The following is a 16,991-nucleotide window of genomic DNA, read 5'->3' as shown; positions in this document are numbered from 1 at the left end:
AAAATGGGCCGAATGACACTTAAGTGACTTTTATTCATTCGACCCGAAAACCTAACTTTTGGTATTGAAATCATTATAGTTACGCTGGTATTGAATTTACAGATGCATAGGAAAAAGAATCACTAAAAACGGACTCACGAGTCAAAAGTTACGGTCGTTTTAAGTTGAAAATCTGAAATTCCGGAACTGGCAGCAAGTGCAGGATTCAGAACTGAACCTGCTGGAAAACCGTTCATCCCGCGCCACGCGACAGGATCTCATGATCCTGCCGCGACACGCAACAGCTGTCGCGCCACGCCACGCGACAGGACGATCAGAACCTGCCGCGACACGCGACAGGATGAGTTCTAAATTTTTATTTTGTTTTTCATGCTTGAATGCTAGGACTTGTTTGTATGATCTAATTCAATGTCAAAACTAACATTTTTAGTGGTTTTGACCCTAGGTGACTATGAAGATCTTACGGATGACGGTCAAGCAAGGGTTGAAGAACCGAACACGACTTTTTTGAAGCTTCCGCATCATTTTAACTTCTAATAGTCTATGTTTAAGGGATGTAAACAATTGTTAAACAACTTTTGAATGTTTTAACTTAGTCGTTAGTTGACTAAGGGTTAACTACTTTTAAACTTTGTCTATGGAATCTATGTTATAACTAGATATCTTTTATATAAAATGGCATGAATAACTATTATATTCAAGTTAAAAATTTTTTTTAGACGGGTGTAACATTGTGTGCGTTGTGTGTTGATATAGAACGTTTGTAACATCCAAAAGTGCGTTAAGCGAAAAAGGGTTCGAGTACAGAATATGTGTTTAACAAATAAACACAGCCTTGATTGGATTGAAGGGAGCGCGTTGGAGTTAGCCTGAGCATAGAACAGTAGCGTAAGCGTTGAATGGTGCGTAACAGAGTGTCGGATGTGCTGAGTGTCGAATGATGATCCGGTCGAGTGAGCATAACCCATCCGAGCAGATGACCATTCGAATGAGATGTGGGTGTTTGTGAATCGTTTTGAAAACTTTTAAAGTTTTTGTTGTAGTATTTAAACAATGTAAAGTGTAGATGCCAAGTCATCTGGTTAGATGGTCATCCGGACGGATGGCCATTCGATCGGATGGCTATTCGATCGAGGAGTTGGTAGTTTGAAGTTTGGTCAAATTGTTTGAACAAGAGATAGTACAAAGGACAAGTCACCTGGTCGAATGGTCATTCGATCGGATGGTCATCCGATCGGATGGCCACTCGAGTGGGCGATCGCATTGTTTGAACTTGTAAAATTTTCTAAGTTAAAAAGTTTTGAGTTTAACGAAGACGACTTGATGACGTGTCAAACAACGGAAAATACACCAAGGTCCAGCTTATTCGATTGGATGGGAATCACCCCATTCGATCAGACTAACTGTCCTTGATGGAGTTTCATGTTCAACTCGTTAATCGGTCATCTCTCCGGTGGAAATCCATCTTCAAGCCGGTTCTCCACTAGTGAATGAGTAGAGTGCCTGAATTAGTCTAGATTCCATCGGTTTTGTGTAGAATGTTGAAGAAAAAGTTGGAGAAAAGATGAAATAAGTTGAAAAATGTTTATATCTTGTTGAGATTCGTGTTAAATAGTGTGGAAATCCTTTAGATTTGAACAAATCTTGATGAGATGATGTCACCCAACAGCTTGCATAAGCAACTGAGTGAGAACCACCTTTAAGTAGTCCAAATCAGATGATTTCGTGATGGAAATGTGTGATTTTGATGAAGAAGATGATGGAGAAGTGTGTAGTGATGATGAAAGTACAAGATTTAGGGAGAAATACTTACGAAATGGCCTTGAATCGAGAGAAATAGGGCTTGAAAGTGACTTGGGAGCAAGTTGGTCGAATGGAGCTATCACATCAGTGAACCGTGGTGTACGGGCGAGTATTTATCGTGTGAGAGAGGGTTAAGGCGGTGGATAAAGCGGGGTGTCGAATGGGCATCCGGTCAGATGGCCATCCGATCGGATGATCATCCGGACGGATGTCCATTCGGTCGGATGTCTATTCGGACAACCGTGATGTGCGAGTTAGTGTTCCAACTTTCGTTTCGTGCGTTAAGCGTTGCGTTGCGTTGCGTTTAAGCAAGTTGCGAGTGAGCGTTGCGTTGAGATAACCACATAACATAAAACAAGTAATCACACAAATAACACACATAATCACTAATATGCATAAAAGTAAATCTGCGTTTCGAGTTGTGTTGAGATTGTGTTGCGATAGCGTTTAGTATAAGCATGCGATGTAATATGCGATAAAATGCGTTAAGTAGTATGCGATAACTGCGTTTTGAAATAGCGTTGTGAACGCGTTGTAAAGTATAGTTTAAAATATAGTTTAACCCATTGCGATAATCAAAATCTCGAGAGTACAAGTAAATTAAGCAAGAAATGATAGATACGGGTAATGACCCGGAAAGTCGGGTTGTTACAGCCTCCCCTACTTTAGGGAATTTCGTCCCGAAATTAAGGCGTAGACGTAACGAAGAGATGTGGATATTTAGCTTTCATATCACTTTCGACTTCCCAAGCGAACTCGGCGCCGCGTTTACCTTCCCAGCGAACCTTCACTATAGGAATGCGAGAGCGTCGGAGCTTCTTGGTCTCTCGGTCCTAATTTCTACCGGCTTTTCCACAAAGTGTAGGGTTTCGTTAACTTGCAAATCCTCAAGAGGAACATGCAAGTTCTCTTCAGCTAGACACTTTTTGAGGTTCGAAACGTGGAAAGTCGGATGTACGTTGCTGAGTTCCTCCGGTAATTCGAGTCGGTAGGCCACTTTGCCAATTCTTTCCAGAATCTTAAAGGGACCAGCGTATCATGGCGCTAGCTTTCTTTTCTTGCCGAATCGGACCACCCCCTTCCAAGGTGAAACCTTTAGGAGTACAGGATCACCAACTTCAAACTCAAGGGGCTTGCGGCGTTTATCGACATAACTCTTTTGACGACTCCAAGCTTTCAAGAGATTGTCTCGTATCTGGAGGATATTGTTAGTCGTTTCTTGTATTAACTTAGGACCGGTAATTTGCGCGTCTCCGTTCTCGTGCCATACAATATGCGATCGGCGTTTTCTTCCATATAATGCCTCAAATGGTGCCATTTGAATACTAGCGTGATAACTGTTGTTGTACGAGAATTCGACTAAAGGTAAATGCGAATCCCAATTACCACCAAAATCAATAACGCACGAACAAAGCATGTCTTCGAGGGTGCGAATCGTGCGTTCAGTCTAACTATCGGTCTGGGGATGGATAGCGGTATTGAGATTAAGAGCAGTACCGAGGGCAGATTGGAATGTCTCCCAGAGACGCGAGGTAAATCGACCATCGCGGTCAGAGATGATGTCATGAGGTGTCCCATGTCGACAAATGACTTCGTCGGTATAGATTCGTGCTAATCGTTCAACCTTGTAGTCTTCTCGTATCGGTCAAAAAGTGAGCGGATTTCGTAAGACGATCAATGATAACCCAAATGCTATCGTGACCTGATGGCGTGCGAGGGAGTTTCGTAATGAACTCCATAGCTATACTCTCCCATTTCCACATCGGGATCTCGGGTTGCACGACTAAGCCAGAGGGTCGTTGATGTTCGGCCTTGACTTTCGAACAAGTCAGGCATTTTGAAACATAGAGAGCGATATCCTTCTTCATTTATGGCCACCAATACCTGGCACGGAGGTCCTGGTACATCTTGTCGGCACCGGGATGAATGGAATATCGAGACTTATGGGCTTCAGTCACAAAAATCTCTCAGAGATTATTGCGACTAGGTATCCAGATGCGATCGAGATAGTGAAAAATACCATTTGGTTTATTCACTAGTTGGTTTTCTGTTCCAAGAATTTGTTCTTCCTTTAGAGTGCTCTCGAGAAAACAGGCGTGTTGAGCGTCGCGAATGAGGGCTTCGAGGTCGTGCTGGGCTTGAACATTACGAACACTATGTAAATAGTTTCGTCGGCTAAGAGCATCGGCAACGACATTTCCTTTGCCTGGGTGGTAGTGAATCTCACAGTCGTAGTCGTTGAGAAGTTCAACCCATCTGCGTTGGCGCGTGTTCAGCTCTTTCTGGTTCAAGATGTGTTGTAGGCTCTTATGGTCGGTGAAGACCGTACACTTGGTACCATACTGGTGGTGTCGCCAAATCATTAACGCAAAAACAACTGCACCGAGTTCGAGATCGTGGGTTGTGTAGTTCTTCTCGTGGACTTTGAGCTGACGAGATGCGTACGCGATAACCTTGTCTCGTTGCATAAGAACACTACCAAGACCTAGGTTAGAGGTATCGTAATAGACAACAAAGTCGTCGTTTCCATCGGGTAACGCGAGTAGGGAAGCATTGTAAAGCATACGCTTGAGAGTTTGAAAGACATCCTCTTGTTCAGTTTCCCAAACGAAAGGCTTGTCTTTATGCATTAGAGAGGTGAGAGGAACATCGATTTTAGAGAAATCAGTTATAAATCGACGGTAATTGTGACACTTGTGCCTCCACGGCCATCAAACAAATACCAAACCGATGAACTATTGTATTTCATACTTGGGATTTGTATAAATATGTCAGTCATTTGCACATATCAAATTTTGTTCGATTTCGAGCTCTAAATCGCTTTTTGGGAAGTTATACGCGAACTGATACGTAAACGTAATCAGTTTAATGCAACAAACACTCCAAAACAGTGACATAGGCTTAACATACCTTAAATAACCTTTACATAATTTAGAAATAAGATTTGGAAGGTTTGGTGTGTTGAAATCAAGTTTATTCGCTTACAGGGACTAAATTCGACAAACTGTGAAAGTATGCCAATTCGTACTGTAACAGACATTCCGAAACTTGATCATAAGTTAAACATACCCTAAATATCCTTTAAATAGCTTAGAAATAGGCTTTGAAGGGTTCAGTATGCTAAAAATAAACTTTATTGATCAATAGGGACTAAAAGCGTCAAAAAGTGCATAAGTTTGCATTTTCGAGCATATCTTACGTTCTGAATATATCCGGACATCCAAAAATTTATGTAATCATTAAAATATTTTATTTTAGTGATTGGCATGATGAAATTCCATTCGTCGCGTAATTTGGATCGTTTTTGCATTCGTTACGATTTCTGTCGTAATTAACCGAACAACGCAACCGTACGACCAAACGAACCGACATCCGAGATATTTTTGAGCACATTTCAAGTTCCCTATACTTTAACTTTATTTTAGAGCCTTGAAATGGGGTTAACAGGGCTTAAAAGTGCCAAAAATCAAGTTTTACAAGTGCAGGGACCATTTTTGAAATTTCTGGCAGATACATTGAACTTGGTCCATTTTTTGAGGTTTTGATGGTTTTAACCAATGTTTTGCACTCTATGGGCTGGAATTTGATGGTTTTAAGTATTCCCATGGTTTTGAAAACCATGTGCCCACTTGTAAGGTCAAGATCAAAGCACGATTTGCGAGAAACGATCCTAACGGTTCTCCGAAATCTATATATACCCCTTCCATTTCATTTGCAAACTCACCTTTGATCTGATTTTGTTCTCTAAGTTGAAGTTATACACTTCATACCTGAGAATAATTAGATCAAACCTCCATTTCTTGGACCCGTTGTAAGTATTCTTTTGTTTTTTTACGCATTTAAAGCGTGAAAGTCAAACAAGTGTTTAACTTTCAGCTTTGACCAGTCAATGGTCAACACGAAGTTCGTTTGAACTTCGTAACATGAGCGTAATCACGATGGTCATAATCCTTCGTGACTATACCTACTGATTACCACGTTATTTAGGCGTAGTGACGAGTCGTAGTTTCGGTCAAAATGCGTATTTTGCAACCAAACTACTTTTAGGTATGAAGACCCTTTGTTTTGATACCAAACTTGTGTTCAAACCTTGTTAAACATGTTTTAACATGTGTAGCTTGTCACTTTAGGTTTTGTGCTTATATAGGGTCGTAAGATAAACGATCTAATCAATCGATTAGACTTTCGAACCCAACCCGTTTGGCCAATCATTAGGATTCGACTAAATACATTTTGTGACCATTGTTGCATAAGGAATAACCTTCCGAGGTTATACTTTATGGTCACTTAATCTACTTAGTTGTATGATAGGAAATTATATGCCTTAGGAAAAATGACCAAAATGCCCTTTTTACGCCAAAATTCATTTTAAGCATATGTAACATAAATTTTGACATCTAAACTGATTAGGCAACATTATTAGACATGTTAAGGCATATTTTACTTGTCATAGGACTACTTAGGCGCTCCAAACGCGTTTTACGCGAACGACGCGTGGTCATAAGCACTTAGGATAGGTTCCGTTTTAGAATGTAGGCTTTGTTAAACCATATTACATGAGTTCTTACACTCATTTGGTTTATGAAACCACATTTTATCCAATCCTTCGACTTAGGTCCGTTTATTAACATAGTTACCTATATTAGGTGTCGTTTGATTCCGTGATCTTTCTTGCATTGCTTGGTGGTTATCTAAAGACTATTGAGCAATCTCAAGTGAGTACATAGACCCCTCTTTTACTATTTTTCAAACGTTTTGGGGTGAAACACATGTGCCTACCTGTTACTGTCGTGCTTTTCATGTTTTCATATCATATGCTTGTTATGTTCATTAGTACACTTATAGTACATGATTTCATTATGTTTTTGCTATGTATGTCCATTTAGTGCATACTTAGTACATTGTTTTACATTACATTTTATGCTATGTATGTCCATTTAGTGCATACTTAGTACATTGTTTTACATTACATTTTATGCTATGTATGTCCATTTAGTGCATACTTAGTACATTGTTTTACATCACATTTCTGTTGCATACGTTCTCGTAGCATATGGACACATTGATTTACATTACATTTCTGTTGCATATGTTCTTGTAGTATATGGACACATTGTTTTACATTTCTACTTGGTATGTTCACTTAGCATACTAGGTACATTGTTTTCATAAAACATGCTTACATTTGGTATAACATTTGGTTTGTTTAACAAAACTAATACATTCATTAACACCGATCATGCCGCTCGGTAGTAGGTAGTGGTACCATAGGACTTGACAACTCCCATTCCTGATATCCTAGGTTTGTTTGGACGTAAGGAATGACCGAATCCAAAAACATTTTTGATAACCTTTACTCTAAGGTTATCCTACAGTCTCAAGGCTTGGATGTAGACGTTTAACATTACCGCATAGATGTTTGTATTAATAAAGCATGCATTATTTTACAAAACATAACTTTTGATTATAATTTATCAAATGCATTGTTTTGTACATTTCATTCTTATAGGGTTGAGTAAATGCTTTTAAATCAATAAATGCTTTTATTCACTATACATTACATTTGTTTACACAATAACATTTCAACATTTGTTTGAACATTACATTTTGGTGGTTTGTTTGGTAAGTGATTTAAATAACGAGGCGTGTGTAATAAGATAAAAGGATGGTGGATACACCGCTGGTACTTCCTATATATAAGTGCTTTTATGGTATTACATATCGTAGCGTTGTTTAAACCATTTCAAGTTTGACATAATACATTTTACACTTATAACATATTTTCATGAAACATTGTTTTACAATCAACACATTTTATACAAACTCATTTTGCTTGTTCATTCGTTTATCTGTGCATCTTTCTTTTATATCATCTGATTTCTTGTCACTGTTTATATAATTTATAAAAGAAAACATTTTTACATGGTTCATGATTTACTTTTGACAAACATTTTCATTAAACTTACAAGTCATGAACCCTAAATCAATAAAACCTATGTATCTCACAGGCATTTTTATGCTAACGTACCTATTTTCACATGTGTTTTCAGGAGATGATGCATAGGATTGAGCAAGAAACACTTAGGCGGACTTGGGCCTTAGTGACAATAAAAGATGCAAGACTAGTTAATTATGTTGTGTATTTTTGTTTTTAAGACATTGTAACCTCTATCAATTCAATAAAACAAAACTTAAATTTTCCATGTGTTATGAAACAATGATTCTGTTACAACACTCCCCAACGTTTCCGCCACAATTTGTTGTTTTACGTGGTCGGGGTGTGACAGTAATAACCCGCCAATCCAAGAAACGAACGAACTTCAGACGGGGTTTTCGGTGTAATCCAACTCTTAACTGCTTCAATCTTCGCGGGATCGATGTGAATACCTTAACTGTTGACGACGTGACCGAGGAATTGAACCTCCTCGAGCCAAAATTCACACTTGGAGAACTTGGCGTAGAGGCGATTCCCTTTGAGAAGTCTGAGAACTAAACGAAGATGTTGCGCGTGTTCAGTTTTTGACTTCTAATAGATAAGGATATCATCGATAAACACGATGATGAAGCAATCTAGAAAGGGTTTACACACACGGTTCATCAAATCCATGAAAACCGCGGGTGCCTTGGTAAGACCAAAAGGCATAACAACGAATTCATAATGGCCGTAACGGGTGCGAAAAGAGGTTTTAGGGATATCTTCCTCCTGAATTCGTAGTTGATGATAACCAGAGTGTAGATCGATCTTAGAAAAACACGTAGCGCCTTGCTATTGATTAAATAAATCGCCGATTCAAGGCAAAGGAAAGCGATTCTTGATAGTAAGCTTATTGAGTTCCCTATAATCGATGCACATTTGGAACGATCCATCCTTCTTTTTCACGAAAAGGATAGGTGCGCCCCATGGAGATGTGCTAGGGCGTATGAAGCCTTTGTCAAGTAATTCCTTGAGTTGACTAGAAAGTTCTCGCATTTCGGACGGTGTGAGGCGATAAGGAGCTTTAGCGACAGGGTTAGCTTCAGGAATGAGGTCGATACGAAATCAATATCACGAGTTGGGGGTAGACCGGGTAAATTATCAGGAAAGACATTAGGAAAATCATGAACCACAAGTACCTTTTCCATCGGCTTCTTTTCTTTCTCTGCTACTACAATATGAGCCAAGAAAGCCATGTATTCCTTTCGGAGATACTTGCTTGCTTGAATGCATGACATAAGTTTAAGTTCCTTTGAAGATACTTCGCCATAAACACAGAGTTCGTCGCCATTAGCAAGAGAAAAATGAATCATCTTTTCGAAACAGACAACTTTAGCACGATTTTCGCGAAGAAAATCCATGCCTACTATGATATCGAAACTACCAAGCTTCATTGGAATGAGATCGATCGGGAAAACGTGATTGTTGAGTTTAAGAGTACAATCACGGAGAACAGAATTAACGGTGACGGTTCTTCTGGTGGCAATTTCTACGTCGAACGTCGTTGGGAGGTTAGCGCGTTTACGGTTTAGGAGCTTTTTGAATTCAAACAACACAAAACAGTTATCGACTCCAGTATAAATAAACACGAAGCATAAATACCATTGACTAGCAATGTACCAATGACAACATTGTTGTCAATTTGAGCCTGGCGGACGTTGATGTTGAAAGTTCTCACGCGGGCTGCTTGTTGTGGTTGTTCCTGCTGCTGTGGTGGTTGCTACGGTTCTTGTTTCACCACACGATTCGAGCAGACGTTAGCAAAGTGATTTGGGTCACCACATGAGTAGCAAGCTCGCGCATGAGCAGGGGGCGCAGGAGCTGCTTGGTTGACCTGAGGAGCGGGGAGTGGAGCTGGTAGTGCTGGAGGAGCTTGAGCTTGTTGACGTGGGCCAGTGCGACAGTTCGATGTGATGTGTCCATAGAGGTTGCGGTGGAAACAGAAATGGCAAGCTATCACAGTTGGGTGATGATAGGTGCAAGTAAGGCACAGAGGATGAGGACCAGTATACGCACGCTTAGCAGGTGGTGCGTTGGCGTTAGATGCTGCAACTTGTCGGTTCTGGGTTTGGTTGGGTTGTATAGGTACATCGTTGAGAGGAGCGGCGGTAGTAGCGTAGTTCTTGTTGTTGTTACCCTTGCACTTGCGATTCTGGCGTGAAGACTTTGAACCTTTTTGATGCTGCAGTTTCAGTAGCGGGAGTAGCGGTGACTTGATTGAGGCTCCTGGTTGAGGTTTTGAAATACCTAGCTAAGATTCGCTTGTCGTTGATCTCAGCTGCAAGTTGGTAAGTCTCCTCAATGGTAGTAGGCTTAGCTGCCTACACAAAGTCAGCTACACAGTCGAGTAGAGTGCGGATGTACTCCTTGATTGTGATATCTGGTGTTATTACTTGACCAGGACAGATGATACTGAGCTGTTTGAAGCGAGCGGTGAGACCAGCGTTGTCACCTCCTTCTTGTTTGATATGCCAGAATTCATTCTCCAGCTTTTGCACTTCATGAGGAGGACAAAACTCCATCATCATAAGCTCCCTGAGCTCTTCCCATGAAAGGTCGTAAGCTGCATCATTACCGCGCATGTTGCGCTCAGCAGTCCACTAGTCCAGAGCCCTGGACTGAAAAATTCAAGTTGCGTTAACAGTACGCAGATTTTCTGGGCATCTGCTTTGCCTGAAGGTGACTTCGATTGCGTCAAACCACTGGAACATAGCACTGGGTCCATCTTCACCCGTGAAGTTAGCGAGACCGCAGGCCTTGAATTGCTTAAAGCTAAAAGGCGCTTTAGGGGAGTCACTCTTTGACTTAATAGAGGACTTGCTACTTACATAATTGATCTCACTAACGATCTGCAGTATGACCTTAGCCATTTCCTTGGCCACCAGTGAAGTGATGCGCTTGTCAGCATGGTTGCGTCAAGCAGTGCGGGAAGTGTGGGAACCAAATGACGACATTGTTTGCAGCAGACATCGTCACATGGTTTAGACGAGATTCGATCATATCGGGTTTTGTAAAGGTTAGCATTCGTAAAACATCCTTTATTATTATTATCACTACGTAAAGCTTAGTAACACGTCAAACACATAGGCACATAGTCACGTAGGCACATAATCCACATAAGCACGTATGAGCACATAAGTCACGTAAGTACATATTTTGCATGTATTCACCTACATATTTTGCACGTATTCACCAATCTTTCAAGGTCGCGTATCGCGTTCGAGAGTCATGCGTGGTGTTGCGTATCATAGCGTATGGATCACACACTTCACTAGGCGTGATGTAAGCGAGAAATAGCGAGCAGTGTAGCGTACGAGGGTTCATAGTTTGAGTTGCGATTAGTCAGCGTTTGAGGTTCAATAACTGTGCGAGTTGTGTGCGTTTAGTAAAGCGATGAGCGAAAAAGCGTATGATCTCCAAAAATCGAAACATTATCATATAAACACATACACATACACATATAAAAACGACAGCGCGTAATATCAGTGATTGCGGGATCAAAATCGAAACAAAATGCTTTAAGTGTTAGACATCGACTATCCAAAGTGATTCGACTATCTAAAATGATCTCGAGTACAAGCTTTGGCCTAATAGACTGTGCTCTCGCCAAAACATGGCTAACGGCACGCATCCTGTGACATCTGTGCCTCTACAACCATCATACAAATACAAATCTAATTAAATTTTGTGTTTCATTCTCGGGATTTGTACAATTCATGTGACCTTTACACATATGAATTCTTGTTCGATTTCGAGCTCTTAGTCGCTTTCTAGAAAGTTATACGCAAACTGTTACATAAACATAATTCGTTTAACGCGACAAACACTCCGGAATAGTGACATAAGCTAAACATACCTTAAATAACCTTTACATAACTTAGAAATAAGTTTTGAAGGGTTTGGTATGTCAAAAACAAGTTTATTCAATCACAGGGACTATTTGCGTCAAACTGCAAAAGTTTGCCGAATTGTATAGCAACATACACTCCGGAACATGTTCATAAGCTAACCATACCCTAAATACTCTTTACATAGCTTAGAAATAAGTTTTGAGGGGTTCGGGATGCGAAAATACGCTTATTGGATCACAGGGGCTAAAAGCGTCAAAACTGTGAAAGTTGCATATACGTGCATATCTCGCGTTCTAACCATATCCAAACATCCAAAAAAATTTGTAATCACTAGAATATTGTATTTTAGAGATAGGAATGCAGAAATGCCATTCGTTTCGCAATTTGGGTCGTTTTCGCGTCCGTTACGATTCCGTCGTAATTAACCGAAAACCGCAACTGTACGGCCAAACGGACCAACATCCGTGACATTTTTGAGCATAATTCAAGTTAAATATACTTTAACTTCATTATGGAGCTTGAAAATGGGCTTGACGAGTGTTAGAAGTGCGGAAACGCGACAAAACAAAGTTTAGGGGCTAAACTGTCAAAATTTGAAAGTCTGCTGCCAGCAAGGGTCCATACGGTATGGAGGACCCCTTGCGGTCCGTAAGGCAGTCCCAGATCAGCAGATTCACTAAATCTGCAAAACAGCCTGCTCATTTGGTTTTAATCCCAGATTTTTCGATCTTGGGGGATGGTTTGTGTGTTTATCAAGTTGCCTAATCAATGTTTAACAAGTGTAAGACCAAGATCTAGCTTAAAAACATGTGGAATGATCTTGTGGATTCAAGAAATCTATAAATAGCAAGGGGTTTCAACCTTGTTCCTTGCTCATTTGATCTTTCCACTCTAATCTGCTCTAAGTGGAGGCAATCACTAGTTGAAGGTAGGGGTGCTAAACGGGTCGTGTTCGCGGGTTGGCAGGTTCAACCCGACCCGAACCCGAAAATTTTACACGAACCCAAACCCGACCCGAACCCGAAAATATTGTCATGCATATGAACACGAACCCGACCCGGATATTTGTGGGTTGACCCAAACACGACCCGTTTGACCCGAATTTTTTAAATTTTTTTAATTTTTTGCCACAAATTAATATATTAAATTAAAATTTACTTTAAAAAACACAAATGCATATAATAAAATTACATTTAACTTATAAAAATTTATATGAATTTCTCTTTTAAAGTTATAATCATGGCATAAAATACACACCCAATTTAATTTATAACATAAAACGTATTGTAAAAAATATAACATAATATAAAGAGGTTAAACGGGTCAACCCTCCAACCTGACTTGGTTGACCCGAAACTGACCCGTTTAGCTAAACGGGTTCGCGGGTTCAACTTGAAACTGACCCGAACCTGTTTAGACTAAACCTAAACCCGCGAATTTCGTGTTAGGTCCGTGTCGTATTTTCGGGTCGTGTCAGAAATTAACACCCCTAGTTGAAGGTGATGCGTGTCAGTGTGTATATGTTTTAGGTATATATTTTAAGCCTTTTTTACACTTTTTAGCCAAGTTTTAAATTTATAAACACGATATTTACTAACACTAAACACACATATGGGCAAGTGCACCCATCGTGGACGTAGTATAGTATTGGTAAGATACCGAGGTTGTCCAAGGACACAAGAGCTTTTAGTACCGGTTTATCCTCAACGTCTAATCAAATAAAAATGTTAGAAAAAAGTTTTTAAACTAGAAAAATAAAACTAACTAAAATGCTGAAAAGTAAAATAAAAGTAAAAACAGTTAGACAAGATGAATCACTTGGATCTGACTTGTGTGTAGTGTAACCTTTGATAATTTTCGCACTTTTGCACTTGTTTAAGAGATTATCTTAGTTATTGTAGTAGGCCCCTCTTTTGAAGGTGACGTTACCCTCAACCCAGTAGTTTGAGTCAGCAAGGATACAATCCTAAAGGGTCGGATTATTGAAAGATAATTAATTAAGTTATTAATGCATAATGTGGTAGGCCCCTCTTTTGAAGGCGACGTTACCCTCGGCTAAGTAGTCTGAGTCAGCAAGGATACAGTCCTAAGTAGCCGGGTTAAAGTTTTAATAGTAGTTTAACTTATGAGGGGGTCAAAGAGTTTGGACCCCCGCCATCCAATACCGTTGGGCATTGAAGGAGGTCCTACTAAATTTGACCCAGGTCCTTTGCAGGATCTATACACTGAACAATGGCAAGACTCTTACCAAACAGTTCCCTCAACCCCCGACCAAGTAGCCAACATACCTCCATATATTACGTGGAGATATGAATGGTGAAAATCTTTTATTTTATATAGACAGTAAAATAATGCCAAGACACCACGGACAAACGATAAGGAAGAATCACCTTCAACATAAGAAACTAGTAATTAAAGTCACTAAAACAACCAATTAAAAAGTGCAAAAGACTAAAAATAACAAGTATTACACTAAACACTTGTCTTCACCAAGTGATGTAAGAGACTTACGCAAACATAGCCTTTGATTGTCAAGAACTCTTACGATCAATCTTGGATCCCGAGACGACTCACACACTCTATGATGGACAATGGATGATGGTGGTGGATGATGGTGTTGTAATGGTGGTGGGTGGTGGGTGAAGTGTGAGAGAGGTGGTGTGCCAAAGGATGAGTTGCAAGAGCTCCAAGCACTCCTATTTATAGGCTGAACAGAAGCTCGTGCACGGCCCCGTGTCCATTGGGCACGGCCCCGTGTCCATCCTCCTCTCTTTCTTCATTAAATGCAGTTTGTCTGCATTAGTTGACCACGCTCCCGTGTCCGCTGAGCACGACCCAGTGTGTAGAAGCATATCTGTACTATCAAGATTTGCCTGGATTTCGCGAATCTTATAGTTGACCACGGCCCCGTGTCCGCTGAGCACGGCCTCGTGGTGGGCGATGGAAGCTTTTACAACTTTGTCTTTTCTGCTGACACTTGGGCACGCCCCCGTGCTCACTGAGCACGGGGCGTGTTTAGTCTTCTGTCTTCTTATTTTGCTTGGGAAGATGCTGTCGGGAGGTCGGGCATGCCACGTTTGCTCCTTTTCTTGTATTTATGTTAGATGTAGCTGCCTTTTTTGCTTCTTTTGTTCATTTGAGCTCATTTAATCCTGAAAATACAAAAGGAAGACAAAAGCACACTTTTTCCAACATTAGTACTAAAAAAGGGTTAGTTTTATGCCACAATTGATGTAATTTATATGTTGCATTTTGTGCACATCAAATACCCCCACACTTGAATCTTTGCCTGTCCTCAAGCAAAACTCTTTATAATGTGGTTTTTTCACTCTCAAATGGAATGGGTAGAAGAGAAGGTTCTTTTTGGGCTTGTCATAGAGTGTCGGGATTTCCAAGATTTTTATTAAGTTGTATTTTTATTTATTTACAATCCTATTCGTCATGATTTATTAAAAACGTTTCATAAGATAAATTATTTATTAGGGCATAACATGCCGTTTTAAAATTCCATTTATATACAAGTTCACATACCTCACGGGGGATCACTCAACACTCGGCCGAAGGTGTATTTTAAGTGAATCACTCGAGAGCCGCATGGAACTTACTCCTACCATAAGCTTGCCAAGCAATCAATCCTCCTCCTTTTTAACTATATACCTTTGTAAATATCAAGAGGACTTTTTGGGTGAAGGGTTAGGCTTGGGCTAAAGGTGGGTTGTTCGGTTTTCGGTTAGTAACAGGGCAAAAAGCGTAAAAAGCATCGGTTTTTGAAAGACTTTTTATTTTTCACAGTTTATTTTATTTTGATGAACCATTTCTTTCAAACAAAGTTATTTTTGATGAACTTGTTTGTTTGTTTGGTTTCATCATATCATTTTTTTAACGATAATCATAAGAAAAACCGAGCTTTGTTACTAAAGAAAGGGTTAAAAATAAAAAAAAAGTTTAGGTGGGTAAAAAGGGTGATTGTTTTGGGTTAAGAAATGAAAACGTTTAGGCTCAAAGGGGTTTACTAGGGGGATTTTGGGTAGGTGGAAAAAAAATGAAAAATAATGGTGTAGAAAGAAAAAAAGGGTTAGTCCTAATGCCTCCATCATTTACTTACTCGGGTTTAAGTTGGTAAGGACCAGGAATGCATTGTTGTGGCAAGTTCTAGAGTCGTAAGAACCAAGCGGCTATTCACACAAGAAACGAAAAATGAGTATTTAGTGTAAAGATATGTATTTGTATGCTCAATAAAGGCTCAAAACTCACTTTTGTGGGAATGGGTTTTATGTGATCAAGTATGTATAATCAAATTTTAACTAAGCTTGTTATGCCGTTTCAAAATTTTCTTATGTTGGTTCTTTTTTTATCACGACGCTATCGGTTGTAAATTTGTAAAAATATAACCTTGTTAGAACTTGAAATTCCCAACTTAAACCTAGACAAGTAAAAAGAAATTGAAAAATTTTGAAAAAAAATTGGGGTGATTAGCGGTTCCAATAGAGTTTTGTGTAAGGCTTGTTAATTAGGACTTGCAAGATTCAAAGTTTTAGCATCCCCCCACACTTAAATTACACATTATCCTCAATGTGTCCCAAAAATAAGTTTTTAGGTTGATTGAATGTGTAAAAGGGTGTTAAAAGCAAAATTTTATGTTACTGGTACTCTGGACACGGCCCCGTGGTGACCGGGCACGGCCCCGTGTTCAAGTGCCAGTAACAGAAGTTTGTAAAAAGAAACAGAAGCCTGGACACGGGGGCGTGTTCAGTGAACATGGCCCGTGTCCAGTTACCTGCACTGGGCGTTTTCTGCAGATTGTGCAGCACGGGGCCGTGTCGGGTGGACACGGGCCGTGCCGAACTTGCTGTAATGAAGAAATTTTGTCGGGGAGCTCTGTTTCCGTGCATGGGGTGATGTTTCTCGTTTCCCTTGTCATCCTTCACCATCCCCAGTGTGTTTTATTCCTGAAAATTAAAATTAAACTAAAAATTAATCTAAGCTAAACTAAGGATAGTTCCGCGGAATGCCTTCGTGGTGCGCCACGTTTATAAGGGTCCTTGGCTAGACCCAAAGCCTGGTCATATGTTATCCGAGCGGGATGTTTTGCATCCCATGTTGCACCGTCGGAGAGCATCATCCAAACTCAAATCAATGACCTTCATGTAATTGACCGGGTCATCATCCTCTACTCTTTTCCCAACCCTAAACTTCACTTCCTTATCCCCAAACTTCAATGTAAGTGTCCCGTCATTCATGTCTACCACTGCTTGTGCAGTGGCTTGAAATGGCCTCCCTAGTATGAGGGGGACTTTGGTGTCCTCTTCCATATCTAGTATGACAAAGTCGGCTGGGTAGACGAAACTGTCGACTTTGACTAA

This window comes from Helianthus annuus, chromosome 14 (assembly GCF_002127325.2).
Source record: "Helianthus annuus cultivar XRQ/B chromosome 14, HanXRQr2.0-SUNRISE, whole genome shotgun sequence".
Taxonomy (NCBI): Eukaryota; Viridiplantae; Streptophyta; class Magnoliopsida; order Asterales; family Asteraceae; genus Helianthus; species Helianthus annuus.
This window is presented reverse-complemented; position numbering follows the sequence as displayed.